The sequence below is a fragment of the Sardina pilchardus genome, chromosome 20, assembly GCF_963854185.1.
Source record: "Sardina pilchardus chromosome 20, fSarPil1.1, whole genome shotgun sequence".
NCBI lineage: Eukaryota > Metazoa > Chordata > Actinopteri > Clupeiformes > Clupeidae > Sardina > Sardina pilchardus.
Window position 1 is genome coordinate 30,920,090 of NC_085013.1, and position 21,859 is coordinate 30,941,948.

The 21,859-nt window shown below is 37.5% G+C and overlaps 1 protein-coding gene across 3 annotated transcripts in view; it reads right to left on the reverse strand.

The window, feature by feature from the left end:
• LOC134068003 (stonustoxin subunit alpha-like) overlaps positions 1-17,871 on the reverse strand; it is a 62,050-nt gene extending 44,179 nt beyond the window's left edge. For 2 of the 3 annotated variants that reach the window (XM_062523496.1, XM_062523498.1), the window contains exon 1: positions 17,829-17,862. The gene's annotated coding sequence lies outside the window, so the exon portion shown is untranslated. Of the gene's footprint in view, positions 1-17,828 lie in introns of all 3 variants that reach the window. The other variant, XM_062523497.1, reaches the window with a different exon arrangement.
• Between the last annotated feature and the right edge of the window lie 3,988 nt (positions 17,872-21,859).

Consider the following 21,859-nt stretch of genomic DNA (forward strand, 5'->3'; position numbering starts at 1 on the left):
GAATTGAACGCACAAAAAGCATTAGAAGAATAATATCAACTAGAAATGCAATTCCAAGGAATTACCAGTGCATGAAAATGCAGAAAAAGATAGATAATGTAGATATGGTTACTAAGGTGTAGCTAGGGTAAACATGGTGGTTGCATAGTTTACAGAGAGTTGATAGTGTGAAGGTAGACTGTTTAAAGATGAAACATTCCAATTCTAACTTAACTAATGATTTCTATTCATGTTAAAATGTTGATTAGCTAACTTAGCTAATGATTTCTAGCAGTTACGCTAAAAATGCTAATTATGCTAGCAATGCTAACTTTACTAACAATGCTAACCAGGTTGATTAGCTAACTTGACCAATGATTTCTAGCAGCAATGCTAAAAATGCTAACTATGCTAACAATGCTAAATTTGCTAACAATGCTAACCAGGTTGATTAGCTAACTTAGTTGATGATTTTTTGCAGTTATGCTAAAAATAATAACTATGCTAACAATGCTAACTATGCTAACCATGCTAACTAGCTAACTTGCTAGTGAGGACTTTTATTTTGAAACATTTGTTGCTAGGGTATCCATGGTGGCCACTATCAGGAAACAAGAAGTTACTGCAGTATAATCATGGAAACGGTCATAAACACTTAATTTTAATGGTTGCTATGTTGGTTGCTAGGTACATGGAGGTTTCATGTAGTTGACTGGAGGCATAGTGGATGATAACTGACAGTTGGAATGGTTGAACAGTTCAATAGTTGAGTAGTTTCAATGGTTAAATGATTTAATAGTGTATTATTGCAGTGAGGACTTTTATTTTGAAACAGTTGTGGACAGAGGAAACAGTTAACAGGATATGTAGTCTTCTGAGAGACTGTATGCTTAAAGCCAGAGAAACTGACAGTTGGTGCCCAGGTGGCCGGCCACCTGGCCTAAGATTCTAATTGCTGCCGTGATGTCATAATGAGCAATGTTAAGTCTATGGGGGGAATTGTAATAGTTTTTAACTAATAGTTTAAAAAGTATAAAAGTTACAAAGTTGAAAAATACAAAGCAGGCATGGCATAAGCAAGACCTACGCAACAACGTTTGAATGAAGTTTCTACGTTAAACGGTTGAAGCTGAATTGCGTGCGTTAGAAGAAGAATAATAACTAGAAATGCAATTCCAAGGAATTACCAGTGCATGAAAATGCAAAAATAGATAGATAATGTAGATATGGTTACTAAGGTGTAGCTAGGGTAAACATGGTGGTTGCATAGTTTACAGAGAGTTGATAGTGTGAAGGTAGACAGTTTAAAGATGAAACATTCCAGCTCTAACTTAACTAATGATTTCTATTCATGTTAAAATGTTGATTAGCTAACTTAGGTAATGATTTCTAGCAGTTACGTTAAAAATGCTAATTATGCTAGCAATGCTAACTTTATTAACAATGCTAACCAGGTTGATTAGCTAACTTAACCGATGATTTTTAGCAGTAATGCTAAAAATGCTAACAATGCTAAATTTGCTAACAATGCTAACCAGGTTGATTAGCTAACTTAGTTGATGATTTTTTGCAGTTATGCTAAAAATGCTAACAATGCTAACTATGCTAACCATGCTAACTAGCTAACTTGCTAGTGAGGACTTTTATTTTGAAACATTTGTTGCTAGGGTTTCCATGGTGGCCACTATCAGGAAACAAGAAGTTACTGCAGTATAATCATGTTGGTTGCTATGGAAACGGTCATAAACACTTAATTTGAATGGTTGCTATGTTGGTTGCTAGGTACATGGAGGTTTCATGTAGTTGACTGGAGGCATAGTGGATGATAACTGACAGTTGGAATGGTTGAACAGTTCAATAGTTGAGTAGTTTCAATGGTTAAATGATTTAATAGTGTATTATTGCAGTGAGGACTTTTATTTTGAAACAGTTGTGGACAGAGGAAACAGTTAACAGGATATGTAGTCTTCTGAGAGACTGTATGCTTAAAGCCAGAGAAACTGACAGTTGGTGCCCAGGTGGCCGGCCACCTGGCGTAAGATTCTAATTGCTGCCGTGATGTCATAATGAGCAATGTTAAGTCTATGGGGGAAATGGTAATAGTTTTTAAGTAATAGTTTAAAAAGTATAAAAGTTACAAAGTTAAAAAATACAAAGCAGGCATGGCATAAGCAAGACCTACGCAACAACGTTTGAATGAAGTTTCTACGTTAAACGGTTGAAGCTGAATTGGCTGCGTTAGAAGAAGAAGTTTAATAATAATAATAAGAAGACTTGGAATAACAGTACAGTGCATTTTCATGCACTGTAATAAGAAGAAGAAGAAGAAGAAGACCGAGGGAGAACAGTACAGTGCATTTTCATGCACTGTAACTAGAGAATGTAATTCCAGGGAAATTACGAGTGCATGAAAATGCAAAAATGTATAGATACAGTAGATAATGTAGATATAGTTACTAAGGTGTAGCTAGGGTAAACATGGTGGTTGCATAGTTTAAAGAAAGCTGATAGTGTGAAGGTAGACAGTTTAAAGCTTAAACATTACAGTTCTAACTGAACTAATGATTTCTAGCAGTTATGCTAAAAATGCTAACAATGCTAACCAGGCTGATTAGCTAACTTAGCTAATCATTTCTAACAGTTAAGCTAAAAATGCTAACTATGCTAACAATGCTAACTATGCTAACAATGCTAACCAGGTTGATTAGCTAACTTAGCTAACCATTTCTAGCAGTTATGCTAAAAATGCTAACTATGCTAACAATGCTAACCATGCTAACTAGCTAACTTGCTAGTGAGGACTTTTATTTTGAAACATTTGTTGATAGGGTATCTATGGTGGCCACTATCAGGAATAAAGAAGTTACTGTAGTAAAATCATGTTGGTTGCTATGGAAACGGTCATAAACACTTAATTTTAATGGTTGCTATGTTGGTTGCTAGGTACATGGAGGTTTCATGTAGTTGACTGGAGGCATAGTGGATGATAACTGACAGTTGGAATGGTTGAACAGTTAAATAGTTGAGTAGTTTCAATGGTTAAATGATTTAATAGTGTATTATTGCAGTGAGGACTTTTATTTTGAAACAGTTGTGGATAGAGGAAACAGTTTAACAGGATATGTGTAGTCTTCAGAGAGATTGTATGCTTAAAGCCTGAGAGAGAGAGAGCTGCTGCAGGTGGGGCTGGCCACCTGGCATAAGATTCTAATTGCCCTATTATGATGTCATAATCCAATGTTAAGTCTATGGGAGAAAAAATGTTTTAAAAAATTAATATAAATTCAACGATAAAGTTTTCAAAGTTGAAAAATACATAGCTGAAGTCACCTAAGTAAGACCTACGCAGCGCAGTTTGAATGAAGTTTCTACGTTAAACGGTTGAAGCTGAATTGAACGCACAAAAAGTGTCTGAAGAAGAACTAGAAATGCAATTCCAAGGAATTACCAGTGCATGAAAATGCAAAAAAGATAGATAATGTAGATATGGTTACTAAGGTGTAGCTAGGGTAAACATGGTGGTTGCATAGTTTACAGAGAGTTGATAGTGTGAAGGTAGACTGTTTAAAGATGAAACATTCCAGAACTAACTTAACTAATGATTTCTATTCATGTTAAAATGTTGATTAGCTAACTTAGCTAATGATTTCTAGCTGTTGTGCTAAAAATGTTAATTATGCTAGCAATGCTAACTTTATTAACAATGCTAACCAGGTTGATTAGCTAACTTAACCAATGATTTCTAGCAGTAATGCTAAAAATGCTAACTATGCTAACAATGCTAGATTTGCTAACAATGCTAACCAGGTTGATTAGCTAACTTAGTTGATGATTTTTTACAGTTATGCTAAAAATGCTAGCTATGCTAACAATGCTAACTATGCTAACCATGCTAACTAGCTAACTTGCTAGTGAGGACTTTTATTTTGAAACATTTGTGGCTAGGGTATCCATGGTGCCCACTATCAGGAAAGAAGAAGTTACTGCAGTATAATCATGTTGGTTGCTATGGAAACGGTCATAAACACTTAATTTTAATGGTTGCTATGTTGGTTGCTAGGTACATGGAGGTTTCATTTAGTTGACTGGAGGCATAGTTGATGATAACTGACAGTTGGAATGGTTGAACAGTTAATAGTTGAGTAGTTTCAATGGTCAAATGATTTAATAGTGTATTATTGCAGTGAGGACTTTTATTTTGAAACAGTTGTGGACAGAGGAAACAGTTAACAGGATCTGTAGTCTTCACAGAGAGATTGTATGCTTAAAGCCTGAGACAGAAGGTGCCTCTCATATAACGTTTACGCGTCCTCTCTCGCTCCTCACTGATCTACATAAAGAATGATGGAGCGGCAACAATGGGATAGTCTAGCCCTTCTTCTATCCTTCTTTATGTAGATCATTGAGGATCGAGGAGCGAGGGAGGACATATAAACGCTGCTTGAGAGGGACCCACAGTAAATACTTTAAAAGTTGTATGTAGATAGTCTAATTAATGTTGATAGACAGAATGTTTAATGGATGTTGATAGGCAGATTGTTTAATAGATATTGATTGACAGTTTAATGGTGGATGAGTGAATGGTCTGAAGAAGATGAATGGATAGAAGGTTGGATGGAATGTGCCTTATATTCTTGTTAAGAGAGACACTGATACAGCTCTCTGAGAGTAGTTGACACAGGTGTAATCAATTTAACTGGCTAGTCTTAAGAGAGCCAGAGTGTACTCTTAAAGCCTGAGACAGAGTAAATAATTTAAAAAGTTGAATGTAGATAGTCTAATTAATGTTGATAGACAGAGAGTTTAATGGATGTTGATAGACAGATTGTTTAATAGATGTTGATAGACAGTTTAATGGGTGGATGAGTGAATGGTCTGAAGAAGATGAATGGATAGAATGTTGGATGGAATGTGCCTTATATTATATTCTTGTAGAATGGAGAGACACAGCTCTCTACTGAGAGTAGTGGATACAGATACAGGTGTAATCAATTTAACTGGCTAGTCTTAAGAGAGCCAGCCTGAGACAGAGTAGATTGTTTAAAAGTTGAATGTAGAACGTCTAATTGATGTTGATAGGCAGACTGTTTAGAATGGGTGGATGAGTGAATGGTTTGAAGAAGATGAATGGATATAAAGTTGGATGGAATTAGGAGGACTTATTTTGATACTGTTGTGCACAGAGGATACAGGGGAACAGAATATGTAGTCTTCAGAGAGATTGCCTGAGAGAAACTGACAGTTGGTGCCCAGGTGGCTGACCAGCTGGAGTAAGATTCTAATTGCTGCCGTGATGTCATAATGAGCAATGTTAAGTCTATGGGGGAAATTGTAATAGTTTTTAACTAATAGTTTAAAAAGTATAAAAGTTACAAAGTTGAAAAGTCATAGCACACATGTCCTAAGTAAGACCTACGTAACGCAGTTTGAATGAAGTTTCTACGTTAAACGGTTCTAGCTGATTTGCGTGCGTTAGAAGAAGAACTAGAAATGCAATTCCAAGGAATTACCAGTGCATGAAATGCAAAAATAGATAGATAATGTAGATATGGTTACTAAGGTGTAGCTAGGGTAAACATGGTGGTTGCATAGTTTACAGAGAGTTGATAGTGTGAAGGTAGACAGTTTAAAGCTGAAAAATTCCCAGCTCTAACTTAACTAATGATTACTATTCAACGTTAAAATGTTAACTATGGTAACAATGATAACCAGGTTGATTGGTTAACTTAGCTACTGATTTCATGCAGTAATGGTAAAAATGTTAACTATGCTAGCTATGCTCACAGTGCTAACCAGGTTGATTAGCTAACTTAGCTAATGATTTCTAGCAGTTATGCTAAAAATGCTAACTATGCTAGCAATGCTTACTATGGTAGCAATGCTAACTTAAACTAACAATGCTAACCAGGTTGATTAGCTAACTTAACTGATGATTTCTAGAAATAATGCTAAAAATGCTAACAATGCTAAAATTGCTAACAATGCTAACCAGGTTGATTAGCTAACTTAGTTGATGTTTTTTTTGCAGTTATGCTAAAAATGCTAACAATGCTAACTATGCTAACTAGGTAACTTGCTAGTGAGGACTTTTATTTTGAAACATTTGTTGCTAGGGTATCCATGGTGGCCACTATCAGGAAACAAGAAGTTACTGCAGTATAATCATGTTGGTTGCTATGGAAACGGTCATAAACGCTTAATTTTAATGGTTGCTATGTTGGTTGCTAGGTACATGGAGTTTTCGTGTAGTTGACTGGAAGCATAGTTGATAACTGACAGTTGGAATGGTTGAACAGTTAAATAGTTGAGTAGTTACAATGGTTAAATGATTTAATAGTGTATTATTGCAGTGAGGACCTTTATTTTGAAACAGTTGTTGACAGAGGAAGTAGTGAAACAGGATCTGTAGTCTTAATGAGATTGTATGCTTAAAGCCTGAGACAGAAGGTGCCTCTCATATAGCGTTTACGCGTCCTCTCTCGCTCCTCGATCCTCACTGATCTACATAAAGAATGATGGAGCGGCAACAATGGGATAGTCTAGCCCTTCTTCTATCTTTCTTTATGTAGATCATTGAGGATCGAGGAGCGAGGGAGGACATATAAACGCTGCTTGAGAGGCACCCACAGTAAATACTTTAGAAGTTGTATGTAGATAGTCTAATTAATGTTGATAGACAGAATGTTTCATGGATGTTGATAGGCAGATTGTTTAATAGATATTGATTGACAGTTTAATGGGTGGATGAGTGAATGGTCTGAAGAAGATGAATGGATAGAAGGTTGGATGGAATGTGCCTTATATTCTTGTTAAGAGAGACACTTGCCACATTTACATGATGTTTTTAATTCCGAATTAGTTTATTCAGAATTAAATAAATCGGAATTAAAATATTCTCCTTCGAGTTTACATGGAAATAATAATTCCGAATTGGCGTTTACATGGAGCATAGGTTCATTCCGCTTTATTGTATTCCGCTGAACATCTGGGGGTAGGGAAGGGTTCCGATTGGACAGGCGGTGCATGAACGCAGCCTAATTAAGGTCTACCGGAAGAAAACAAACTTTAGCTGGCTAGCGGCTTTTTTGTCATCTCGGGTTAACGTTATAGCATGGGCAATAACATAATGAAAACGGGTTTCGCAGTAATTCTGATAATAGGCCTACTATTTAACCAGCAGCTCGAGAATATTGTCAAGCTTCACGTTTGCTAGCTGAGGAGGAGAACAGTGCCGGAGAAGGGGGGAAGAAGACGGAGCCGAATTAGCAAGAAACGAGCATGCGCTGCGTCTTCCTCCTTGTATGAGCATGCGCCAAACAAACGGAATAAACTTTGAATCGGAATAAAGGTTTACATGATCAAGGAGTGCGTTAATTCCGCTTTAACATCGGAATAAACCAACCACTTAAATCGGAATTAAGTTTAATTCAGAATAATCATTTTCAAGCGGAATAAACGTTTACATGGTCTCTTTTAAAGCGTAATTAACTTTTATTCCGATTTAACTTGGTTTTATTCGGAATTAAAGCTCTCATGTAAACGCAGCAACTGATACAGTTCTCTGAGAGTAGTTGATACAGGTGTAATCAATTTAACTGGCTAGTCTTAAGAGAACCAGAGTGTGCTTAAAGCCTGAGACAGAGTAAATAATTTAAAAGTTGAATGTAGATAGTCTAATTAATGTTGATAGACAGAGAGTTTAATGGATGTTGATAGGTAGATTGTTTAATAGATGTTGATAGACAGTTTAATGGGTGGATGAGTGAATGGTCTGAAGAAGATGAATGGATAGAAAGTTGGATTGAATGTGCCTTATATTCTTGTAGAGTGGAAAGACACAGCTCTCTACTGAGAGTAGTGGATGATACAGGTGTAATCAATTTAACTGGCTAGTCTTAATAGAGCCAGAGTGTAAGCCTGAGACAGAGTAGATTGTTTAAAAGTTGAATGTAGATCGTCCAATTGATGTTGATAGGCAGACTGTTTAGAATGGGTGGATGAGTGAATGGTTTGAAGAAGATGAATGGATAGAAAGTTGGATGGAATTAGGAAGACTTATGTTGATACAGTTGATACAGGGGAACAGAAAATGTAGTCTCAAGAGCCTGAGAGAAAGAGAGAGCTGCTGCACCTGGACTGGCCACCTGGCGTAAGATTCTAATTGCTGCCGTGATGTCATAATGAGCAAGGTTAAGTCTATGGGGGAAATTGTAATAGTTTTTAACTAATAGTTTAAAAAGTATAAAAGTTACAAAGTTGAAAAATACATTGCCCACATCGCGTAAGTAAGACCTACGGGACAAAAGTTGAATGGAGTTTCTACGTAAAGCGGTTGAAGCTGAATTGCGTGCGTTAGAAGAAGAACTAGAGAATGTAATTCCAGGGAAATTACGAGTGCATGAAAATGCAAAAATGTATAGATAGAGTAGATAATGTAGATATAGTTACTAAGGTGTAGCTAGGGTAAACATGGTGGTTGCATAGTTTAAAGAAAGCTGATAGTGTGAAGGTAGACAGTTTAAAGCTTGAACATTACAGTTCTAACTGAACTAATGATTTCTAGCAGTTATGCTAAAAATGCTAAAAATGCTAACTATGCTAACAATGCTAACCAGGCTGATTAGCTAACTTAGCTAATCATTTCTAACAGTTATGCTAAAAATGCTAACTATGCTAACAATGCTAACTATGCTAACAATGCTAACCAGGTTGATTAGCTAACTTAGCTAACCATTTCTAACAGTTATGCTAAAAATGCTAACTATGCTAACAATGCTAACCATGCGAACTAGCTAACTTGCTAGTGAGGACTTTTATTTTGAAACATTTGTTGATAGGGTATCTATGGTGGCCACTATCAGGAATAAAGAAGTTACTGTAGTAAAATCATGTTGGTTGCTATGGAAACGGTCATAAACGCTTAATTTTAATGGTTGCTATGTTGGTTGCTAGGTACATGGAGGTTTCATGTAGTTGACTGGAGGCATAGTTGATGATAACTGACAGTTGGAATGGTTGAACAGTTCAATAGTTGAGTAGTTTCAATGGTTAAATGATTTAATAGTGTATTATTGCAGTGAGGACTTTTATTTTGAAACAGTTGTGGACAGAGGAAACAGTTTAACAGGATATGTGTAGTCTTCAGAGAGATTGTATGCTTAAAGCCTGAGAGAGAGAGAGCTGCTGCAGGTGGGGCTGGCCACCTGGCATAAGATTCTAATTGCCCTATTATGATGTCATAATCCAATGTTAAGTCTATGGGAGAAAAAATGTCTTAAAAAATTAATATAAATTCAACGATAAAGTTTTCAAAGTTGAAAAATACAAAGCTGAAGTCACCTAAGTAAGACCTACGCAGCACAGTTTGAATGAAGTTTCTACGTTAAACGGTTGAAGCTGAATTGAACGCACAAAAACGTTAGAGGAAAAATAAAAATAATAAGAATAAATCGGATAACAGTAGAGTGCATTTTCATGCACTCTAATAATAAGAAGAAGAAGTTTAAGAATAGGAAGAACAGTACAGTGCATTTTCATGCACTGTAATAATAACTAGAAATGCAATTCCAAGGAATTACCAGTGCATGAAAATGCAAAAATAGATAGATAATGTAGATATGGTTACTAAGGTGTAGCTAGGGTAAACATGGTGGTTGCATAGTTTACAGAGAGTTGATAGTGTGAAGGTAGACAGTTTAAAGATGAAACGTTCCAGTTCTAACTTAACTAATGATTTCTATTCATGTTAAAATGTTGATTAGCTAACTTAGCTAATGATTTCTAGCAGTTACGCTAAAAATGCTTATTATGCTAGCAATGCTAACTTTACTAACAATGCTAACCAGGTTGATTAGCTAACTTAACCGATGATTTCTAGCAGTAATGCTAAAATGCTAACTATGCTAACAATGCTAAATTTGCTAACAATGCTAACCAGGTTGATTAGCTAACTTAGTTGATGATTTTTTGCAGTTATGCTAAAAATGCTAACTATGCTAACAATGCTAACTATGCTAACCATGCTAACTAGCTAACTTGCTAGTGAGGACTTTTATTTTGAAACATTTGTTGCTAGGGTATCCATGGTGGCCACTATCAGGAAACAAGAAGTTACTGCAGTATAAGCATGTTGGTTGCTATGAAAACGGTCATAAACACTTAATTTTAATGGTTGCTATGTTGGTTGCTAGGTACATGGAGGTTTCATGTAGTTGACTGGAGGCATAGTGGATGATAACTGACAGTTGGAATGGTTGAACAGTTCAATAGTTGAGTACTTTCAGTGGTTAAATGATTTAATAGTGTATTATTGCAGTGAGGACCTTTATTTTGAAACAGTTGTGGACAGAGCAAGTAGTGAAACAGGATCTGTAGTCTTAATGAGATTGTATGCTTAAAGCCTGAGACAGAAGGTGCCTCTAATATATAGCGTTTACGCGTCCTCCCTCGATCCTCACTGATCTACATAAAGAATGATGGAGCGGAAACAATGGGATAGTCTAGCCCTTTTTCTATCTCTCTTTATGTAGATCATTGAGGAGCGAGGAGCGAGGGAGGACATATAAACGCTGCTTGAGAGGGACCCACAGTAAATACTTTAAAAGTTGTATGTAGATAGTCTAATTAATGTTGATAGACAGAATGTTTAACGGATGTTGATAGGCAGATTGCTTAATAGATATTGATTGACAGTTTAATGGGTGGATGAGTGAATGGTCTGAAGAAGATGAATGGATAGAAGGTTGGATGGAATGTGCCTTATATTCTTGTTAAGAGAGACACTGATACAGCTCTCTGAGAGTAGTTGATACAGGTGTAATCAATTTAACTGGCTAGTCTTAAGAGAGCCATATTGTACTCTTAAAGCCTGAGACAGAGTAAATAATTTAAAAGTTGAATGTAGATAGTCTAATTAATGTTGATAGACAGAGAGTTTAATGGATGTTGATAGACAGATTGTTTAATAGATGTTGATAGACAGTTTAATGGGTGGATGAGTGAATGGTCTGAAGAAGATGAATGGATAGGATGTTGGATGGAATGTGCCTTACATTCTTGTAGAATGGAGAAACACAGCTCTCTACTGAGAGTAGTGGATACAGATACAGGTGTAATCAATTTAACTGGCTAGTCAGCCTGAGACAGAGTAGATTGTTTAAAAGTTGAATGTAGAGCGTCTAATTGATGTTGATAGGCAGACTGTTTAGAATGGGTGGATGAGTGAATGGTTTGAAGAAGATGAATGGATATAAAGTTGAATGGAATTAGGAGGACTTATTTTGATACTGTTGTGCGCAGAGGATACAGGGGAACAGAACAGAAGTCTTCAGAGAGATTGTAAAGCCTGAGAGAAACTGACAGTTGGTGCCCAGGTGGCTGACCAGCTGGGGTAACATTCTAATTGCTGCCGTGATGTCATAATGAGCCATGTTAAGTCTATGGGGGAAATTGTAATAGTTTTTAACTAATAGTTTAAAAAGTATAAAAGTTACAAAGTTGAAAAATACAAAGCCCACATCGCGTAAGTAAGACCTACGCGTCAAAATTTGAATGGAGTTTCTACGTTAAGCGGTTGAAGCTGAATTGCGTGCGTTAGAAGAAGAATAACTAGAAATGCAATTCCAAGGAATTACCAGTGCATGAAAATGCAAAAATAGATAATGTAGATATGGTTACTAAGGTGTAGCTAGGGTAAACATGGTGGTTGCATAGTTTACAGAGAGTTGATAGTGTGAAGATAGACAGTTTAAAGATGAAACATTCCAGTTCTAACTTAACTAATGATTTCTATTCATGTTAAAATGTTGATTAGCTAACTTAGCTAATGATTTCTAGCAGTGACGCTAAAAATGCTAATAATGCTAGCAATGCTAACTTTACTAACAATGCTAACCAGGTTGATTAGCTAACTTAACCGATGATTTCTAGCAGTAATGCTAAAAATGCTAACAATGCTAAATTTGCTAACAATGCTAACCAGGTTGATTAGCTAACTTAGTTGATGATTTTTTGCAGTTATGCTAAAAATGTTAACTATGCTAACAATCTTAACTATGCTAACCATGCTAACTAGCTAACTTGCTAGTGAGGACTTTTATTTTGAAACATTTGTTGCTAGGGTATCCATGGTGGCCACTATCAGGAAACAAGAAGTTACTGCAGTATAATCATGTTGGTTGCTATGGAAACGGTCATAAACACTTAATTTTAATGGTTGCTATGTTGGTTGCTAGGTACATGGAGGTTTCATGTAGTTGACTGGAGGCATAGTGGATGATAACTGACAGTTGGAATGGTTGAACAGTTCAATAGTTGAGTAGTTTCAATGGTTAAATGATTTAATAGTGTATTATTGCAGTGAGGACCTTTATTTTGAAACAGTTGTGGACAGAGGAAACAGTTAACAGGATATGTAGTCTTCTGAGAGACTGTATGCTTAAAGCCAGAGAAACTGACAGTTGGTGCCCAGGTGGCCGGCCACCTGGCGTAAGATTCTAATTGCTGCCGTGATGTCATAATGAGCAATGTTAAGTCTATGGGGGAAATTGTAATAGTTTTTAACTAATAGTTTAAAAAGTATAAAAGTTACAAAGTTGAAAAGTCATAGCACACATGTCCTAAGTAAGACCTACGTAACACAGTTTGAATGAAGTTTCTACGTTAAACTTTTCTATGTTAAATTGCGTGCGTTAGAAGAATAACTAGAAATGCAATTCCAAGGAATTACCAGTGCATGAAAATGCAAAAATAGATAGATAATGTAGATATGGTTACTAAGGTGTAGCTAGGGTAAACATGGTGGTTGCATAGTTTACAGAGAGTTGATAGTGTGAAGGTAGACAGTTTAAAGATGAAACGTTCCAGTTCTAACTTAACTAATGATTTCCATTCATGTTAAAATGTTGATTAGCTAACTTAACTAATGATTTCTAGCAGTTACGCTAAAAATGCTTATTATGCTAGCAATGCTAACTTTACTAACAATGCTAACCAGGTTGATTAGCTAACTTAACCGATGATTTCTAGCAGTAATGCTAAGAATGCTAACTATGCTAACAATGCTAAATTTGCTAACAATGCTAACCAGGTTGATTAGCTAACTTAGTTGATGATTTTTTGCAGTAATGCTAAAAATGCTAACTATGCTAACAATGCTAACCATGCTAACTAGCTAACTTGCTAGTGAGGACTTTTATTTTGAAACATTTGTTGCTAGGGTATCCATGGTGGCCACTATCAGGAAACAAGAAGTTACTGCAGTATAATCATGTTGGTTGCTATGGAAACGGTCATAAACACTTAATTTTAATGGTTGCTATGTTGGTTGCTAGGTACATGGAGGTTTCATGTAGTTGACTGGAGGCATAGTGGATGATAACTGACAGTTGGAATGGTTGAACAGTTCAATAGTTGAGTAGTTTCAATGGTTAAATTATTTAATAGTGTATTATTGCAGTGAGGACCTTTATTTTGAAACAGTTTTGGACAGAGGAAGTAGTGAAACAGGATCTGTAGTCTTAATGAGTTTGTATGCTTAAAGCCTGAGACAGAAGGTGCCTCTCATATAGCGTTTACGCGTCCTCTCTCGCTCCTCACTGATCTACATAAAGAATGATGGAGCGGCAACAATGGGATAGTCTAGCCCTTCTTCTATCTTTCTTTATGTAGATCATTGAGGATCGAGGAGCGAGGGAGGACATATAAACGCTGCTTGAGAGGGACCCACAGTAAATACTTTAAAAGTTGTATGTAGATAGTCTAATTAATGTTGATAGACAGAATGTTTAATGGATGTTGATAGGCAGATTGTTTAATAGATATTGATTGACAGTTTAATGGGTGGATGAGTGAATGGTCTGAAGAAGATGAATGGATAGAAGGTTGGATGGAATGTGCCTTATATTCTTGTTAAGAGAGACACTGATACAGCTCTCTGAGAGTAGTTGACACAGGTGTAATCAATTTAACTGGCTAGTCTTAAGAGAGCCAGAGTAGGCTACTCTTAAAGCCTGAGACAGAGTAAATAATTTCAAAGTTGAATGTAGATAGTCTAGTTAATGTTGATAGACAGAGAGTTTAATGGATGTTGATAGACAGATTGTTTAATAGATGTTGATGGTGAATGGTCTGAAGAAGATGAATGGATAGAATGTTGGATGGAATGTGCCTTATATTCTTGTAGAATGGAGAGACACAGCTCTCTACTGAGAGTAGTGGATACAGATACAGGTGTAATCAATTTAACTGGCTAGTCTTAAGAGAGCCAGCCTGAGACAGAGTAGATTGTTTAAAAGTTCAATGTAGAGCGTCTAATTGATGATGTTGATAGGCAGACTGTTTAGAATGGGTGGATGAGTGAATGGTTTGAAGAAGATGAATGGATATAAAGTTGGATGGAATTAGGAGGACTTATTTTGATACTGTTGTGCGCAGAGGATACAGGGGAACAGAATATGTAGTCTTCAGAGAGGAGCCTGAGAGAAACTGACAGTTGGTGCCCAGGTGGCTGACCAGCTGGAGTAAGATTCTAATTGCTGCCGTGATGTCATAATGAGCAATGTTAAGTCTATGGAGGAAATTGGAATAGTTTTTAACTAATAGTTTAAAAAGTATAAAAGTTACAAAGTTGAAAAATACTTAGCCCACATCGCGTAAGTAAGACCTACGCGACATAGTTTGAATGGAGTTTCTACGTGAAGCGGTTGAAGCTGAATTGCGTGCGTTAGAAGAATAATAAGAAGAAGTTGAAGACTAGGAAGAACAGTACAGTGCATTTTCATGCACTGTAATAAGAAGAAGAAGAAGAAGAAGAAGAAGACCGAGGAAGAACAGTACAGTGCATTTTCATGCACTGTAATAAGAAGAAGAAGCCTAGGAAGAACAGTACAGTGCATTTTCATGCACTGTAATAATATCGATAATAAGAAGATGTCGGATAACAGTAGAGTGCATTTGCATGCACTCTAAATACAATTTTAGTGTAGTGATTTAAATGAATTTAATCGAGTCCGTACCTTTCCGGAAATGTTAGTAAAGTGTTGTTAAAACGTTGCCAGCTGCAGCAGCGACATTTCCGGAAAGGTACTGACTCGATTAAATTCATTCTGGACTCTCTATCCGACCACATAAAGACGTGGGGATACTTCGGTTTGGCTTTAGGGACCCTCTACTCACTACCACGTAAGTGTAGTGTTGTTTGGAACAGTAGAAGAGGTATAAAAATAGCGTTTTGTAGCGGTGAAAGGACACGCCCTGGTCACTTCTAGGCTAATGAGTTTTGGCTAAAAACGGTGAGCTCGAACTTTCTCAAAATACATCCGAATGACATGATTTTTGGTGTCAACTCAACGTATGTACCCCCAATAGTCCGAAAAATTTATCTAAAGTGCATTTCACTCCGGATTATCCCTTTAAAACTTAAATTAAAAAATGAGGAAATATCCAACCTTTAAGGACATCAATTTTCTTTGTAAATGAATAATGTATCATAAATAAATAAATGTTTTCCTTAAATTACAGGGGTCATAAGTATTGGAACCCCTATGTTAACCATACAGTCCCCTTCAAAAGTATTGGAACACATGCTAATTGTGATGATATAAAATCATCTTAGAATCATCTTACATCAATAGCCCCACATCAACGCATACCCATCACCATACCAAGAGATTGGCATGGTTTTTATTTCAGTTAGCCTATTAGCTGGTTAAATTCTCATTGAGCTCAATGCAATTCCCCTATTGAACCCTTGGGGATCAATAAAGTATCTATCTATCTATCTATCTATCTATCTATCTATCTATCTATCTATCTATCTATCTATCTATCTATCTATCTATCTATCTATCTAATCAAATAGCTAATAGGCTAACTAAAATAAAACCATGCCAATGGTGTATGGGGTATGTGTTGATGTGGGGTTATTTTAATTCCAAAGGCCAAGGGGACTTTATCAGGGTGCATAGTGTCCTGAATACATGAAATAACTGGCATTTAAAAAATAAAAACCAATAAAAATCTGCTAGCCTCTATGGAAATTTTAACACATAGGGTTAACATACAGTACAGTAGGCATTCCAATACTTACAGTATGACCCCTGTATTTTAAGGAAAACATTTATTTATTTTCAATACATAATTCATTCACAAAGAAAATTGATGTCCTTAAAGGTTGAATATTTCCTCATTTTTTTTTTATTTAAGGCATTTAAGGTCAATGTCCAAAAGATGATTTTATATTGTTTACTTTAGCATGTGTTCCAATACTTTTGGAGGGGACTGTATGTGTTAAAACTAGATGCACCGCATAGTGGTACACAATACCGCCGCTCAGTTCTGCACATTCTCTCCACAAAAATAAATATTGGTTGTCAACTTTACTGTATCTCCTATTTGTGCAATTATATATTATTATTATATGCATATATTGAAAAATTGAGGACGAGAGGCTAGATGTCTTGCTACCAGAAAATATTTAAAAACGGAGTGCCTTAGTCTCATTTTTTTAATGTTATATGCATATATCTCCTACTATTGCAGCTTGTGTATAAATGAGTGTGTGCATGTGTGAGTTTGCTTTTGTTGTGTATGAGAGTGTGTGTGCATGCATGTCTGTGTGTGGATGCATGTGTGTGTGTGTGTGTGTGTGTGTGTGTGTGTGTCTGCATGCGTGTATGTATGTGTGCGTGTGTGTGTGTGTGTGTGTGTGTCTGTGTGTAATCTCTGTATGTGTGTGTATATGTGTGTTTGCGTATGTGAGTGTGACGGTGTCAACCAACAATCCTTCGCTCCATATCTGCAGGCCGATGGATGTACACATAAATTAATTTATTTTATAGCCTACAAAACTTGACATACTCCCAGAGGATGTTACGTTTATCATACACATGAAATTTGGTGTCTGCGTGTTTGTATGTGTGCGTGCATATGTGTGTGTGTGTGTGTGTGTGTGTGTGTGTGTGTGTGTGTGCGTGCCGTGCGCGTGTGGAATCTGTGTATGTGCGTGTTTGAGTATGTGTGTGTGAGTGTGCAATCCTTGGCTCCATAGCATCATCTGCAGGCCGATGGGTGTACAGTCACTAAATGTACACAAATTCATTTATTTTATAGCCCCACATGGATGAAATTCCACAAAAGGTGGCATACTCCCAGAGGATGTCAGGTTGATCATACACATGAAATTTGGTGCAGTTCATAACATTTCATCTGAAGATAGGGGCGATTAAAGTATTGCATTTTCATGTTTTGCTGTCCGGGTGCAAATCACAAATGACTGCTATAAACTAAGTTGATGCGGGCTCTTGAGACCAACATACCATAAACATTTCATCAATCTCGGTGTCACGGTTCAAGTAGTTATTTAGAAAAAAAATGCAATCTTTGGGTTTCGGGCCAGCGCAGGGGTGGAGTGGCCCCTGGGGACCAAACATTTGTTTTCTGTAGAAGTCTACTGAGGCTACATGGCCAACAAGTTTCATGTGCCCAGGCCTTACGGTGTCCTGGGAACCGTTGACCAAAATTTCAGGAAGTAGATGACGGGGGGAAAAAATAGAAGAAGAAGAAGAAAAAACACAATCACGATATGACCTCTATGCTATGCTCTATGCTAGAAGCACACATACACAAAAACAAGCACACACATGCACACACTCATTTACATACATAAAGGTTGCAGCAGGGGATGGAGTAGGAGAAGGAAACAGATGTACAGTATAAGCGTGATTTATTTTTGTGGAGTGGAGGACTGAGCGGTGCCATATTTTATACCACTTTGCGGTACATCTAGTTTTAAGATAAAATAACTATTATTTATTACTTTAAATGGAAGTATAAAATATCAAGCCACTGACCTTCAGATGAAGCTGAGGACAACAGGAGAGTCGTCTTCGGTTGAGAGAAGTGAAGTGAATTCCTGTCTAAAGAACAGGTTTAAATACTTTTAAGCAGGTAACTCCTCTTTGTAACACACACCATGATTGGGTGCATGCTAATGTTAGCTGGTGATTGGCTGGCCAGCATGAGTTCCTGCTAATCCTCTCTGGCTAGTTCATGTGAATACAAACTCTATTTATGTGTAGGCTACTCTCAGTGTTGAGGGGTTAAAGCCACAACAAAAGAGGCAAGAGGCTAGCGGTTTAGTTATAGTGCTACTTCAGAGACATTGTTTAGACACTGTAGAGAGCATCAATATAACATTTTCAGTTTATATGATGTGATGCTTTTGAGGCACAACAACCTCCACCTCTTACACAACTATTCTATTGACTTGGGTGCTGTGCCTAACGTTTGTTTATAGGGGGATGTCCTAGTTTTTGCATGTGTGGATAGCTTACAGCACTTGTATGTACAGTAAGGGCATAGACATTGAACATTAAAAATGTATAATCAACACTACACAGAATTACAGATTTACAAATGGCATCTACGCACACACCAAGCATACGCACACTTCATGAATTCACAAAAAAAAGCGTGACAAATCCAAGTAATAATTCCTTAATCAACCCTCGGCTACTCTGCCAGCCACCACTCAGAAAGTTATGAACTCCTCCAACTTCCACCTAAGTGCATTTCCCAACTTAAACACCTGGTACCCTGCCAGCAGTTCTAAAGAACTCAGGGTAGTGGAGCTGAGAAACACGTATGTCCATACATACCACATTCCTATCATGGGCTGTCATTCATGATGCAGTGACAGTGTTGCAGGCTAAATTACTCCAGTAACACTATACGATGTCTACTACCTCTATGATTATATACCTCCATCAAATCCATATGCTTGGACCTCTAATAATAATAATAATTATTATTATAATTATAATCGCCTTTCAAGTCACTCAAGGACACTGTACAATTAAAGGTGTATGCACGTGGGTATGGTGCACATACAGTATTATCCTCAGATGTCAGACATCAAATGAAAAGGCATCTTTATTAAAATACTTTTGTATAGGTGTTTTTAGTTAGATGAAAAACCTGAAAATCTCAAGGTATAACAGACGGCCTCAAAGTGCCTGAAAGGGCCCTGGACCTCCAAGCGTTAGGTCTTACCAGCTTTTTAAATTGTTGACTGTTAAATGTAGCTATTGTATATTGTTGTTATTTGTACATGTCGCTTTGGACAAAAGCATCTGCCATGTCCCATAACCATGACCATAATCATAATAAAAGGCATCAGGTCTAAGAAAACCTCTCTCGTGTTTATGGAATTACAGTCAGTTAAAAAAGGAATACTGTATGCCTGTAAGGTTAAACTGCAAGTTGAATGAGCTTATTAGCTACTGTTGAGCAAGCACAGATTTACATCATTTTACTTTACTTGTGTCAATCCTATATGTTGCATTCAGACTTTATGTAAGTTGTGTTTGTGACGTTTAAGATCATTACCTGCTATGTTACATGTGAGCTACATGTGATTCCCTCATGGCCTTTACATGTTATCCGAATATTCTTTTCTTACTCCATAAATCCCCCCATCCACACGCCCAAGCCCTTAATTGTTATTGTAAAAGATATCAGAGTATTGGATGTAGAGCTTCTTTGTTCATTTCAAGGGAAATGTAGTAAGTCATGCAGCAATACCATCTGCATCTCCTACCCAAGTTTGAGTCCGGCCAGACTTCTTAAACCATCTCCACACCTGTTTCTTCCACTCATTTCTGTCTCTAAATGCCCTTTCTTATGAAGGCCACTAAAGAGATATTAAAAGAGGTAGTTTGTGGTGGGGTTTAGAGTGTGTTGCGTGCGTGCGTGCGTGCGTGCGTGCGTGCGTGCGTGTGTGTGCACTGCTATGTGATGCAGTCTTCTTCCTGTTGGTGTCATAACTTAAACTTGAGTGGCAGGTGTGTTATTTTCCTTCCCCTTCTACATTCCAGTGGGGACAAGGAAGGACATCTTGTCTCATGACTTAAACTGAGTGCCAGGTGTTTTGGGGATATTTCTTCCTGGTATCTACCCTGTCTACATTTCCGTGGGGAGTTCACCTTGAAACAATTCTATTTCCTCCTTAGCAGCATATTTGAGGTTGAACATATTTAGGCACATCAAGTTCATCACAAACAGAACAGGAACTTGAAGACACGTAGCCTTATGATTGTGTTGTTCAGTTCTGCACTGGACTTGAATTAGGAGTCTCAGACAAAGATAATCATACAACAGAATAGAAGAATTGACTTCCTAACTGGGTTAGTCCATTTAAAATCAGAGAAAACCCAGGAAAAGTAGTTGCTGCACCTTCTTAGATTGTGCTCAAAGTCTATTTAGATCCCAAAACTAAGGCCTGTACATTTTTACTCTCAGAAATGTCTAATCTTGGAAGCCATGTTTGGGCAGTAGTACTACTGTCATTTTTTCCCGATCTAAAGTTTTGCAAATGCACAAATCAATATGAAATGCATGCATTTATAAACCAGATGAACAACCTGAATAAACCAGATGAGCAACCAAACAATACAGTGCAGGGTAATATATATGGCGTAGGCTACCATTTTTTCCCCGATTTCATCAGTTTTGCAAATGCACAAATCAATATAATAACAACGCAACGAAACGCAGCTCACTTCCTTTCCCCAATTTGAATTCTTCGTTTTACTTTGTCACTGCTCGGTAATTTCCGTTTCTGATTTCTGATTGGATTCTGGGATCCTAATGTGTTTGTATCGTGGTCAACCATGCGAATGCGTGATAGCAGTCTTCTGAACCTGCTAGAAGGCGGAGATGGCGCCTTCTAACCCATAACTATGAGGCTGATTACGATTGATAAAGCCCATTTATCCCATGAGGCGGGCGCACCACTGACACTTCTGCAGTCAGCTGTTCTGTCACTATGACAACTTTCGCGTTGCGTGATGAAGGAGAAACCATTGGGAGAAATGGGGGGAGGGCACAGAACCTCTGAAATCAGTGACGTGTTTGTTGTTTGTTGATGCAAATTAATTATTAATTTAGGCAAACATACAGCATACAAAGTGAAAAGATACAATGACTACACGCCAGGGGTTCTATACAAATAAACATAATAATTATCATTTTATGGGAAGGGGATTTTAGAAAACCCTACATAAAAATGCACTTAATTTTGGACAGTGTCTGGGTGTGCCGAGACAGTGCTTGGGTGTTCCGGGACAGTGCTCGGGTGTCCCTGGACAGTGCTTGGGTGTCCCGGGACAGTGTCTAGTGCCTCGGGACAGTGCTTGGGTGTCCTGGGACAGTGTCTAGTGTCTCGGGACAGTGTCTGGGTGTCCCGGGACAGTCCACAGGCCACCAGCAACAGTACAGTACAGTTTTTGCTCTAACTGCCTCTCAAAATTCCCTGACTTTCCAAAATTCCATGATATTCCAGAAATGCCATTACCCGTGGGAATCCAGTGTTTTGTGGTGTGTTTGGTCAAAATGATCTTGTACTCTAAATTATCCTCTAATCCCACTTGAACAATATGTCAAGAAAAAAGAGTCAAGCATATATATTATACTCTAGGAAAATGTGTTTTGTATTGAGTACATCAGTCATGTTGGAACAGGAAAGGGCCATCCCCGAGCTGGGCTTTGTCCCTGAGTTTCACTGAAAGGAACTCTGAATGTTTCAGCATTAACCAAGAGATATTGGACAAATCCATGCTCCTGGCCACCTCCTGTTCCAACATGACTGTGCACCAATGCGCAAAGCAAGGTCCATAAAGACATGGATGACAGAGTTTGGTGTGGATTAACTTGACTGGCCTGCACAGAGTCCTGACCTCAATCCATTAGAACACCTTTGGGATGAATTAGAGTGGATCCTGAGAGCCAGTCACCTCGTCCAATATCAGTGTGTGACCTCACAAATGCGCTTCTGAGAGAATGCTAAAAAAAATCCCATAAACACACTCCTAAACCTTGTGGA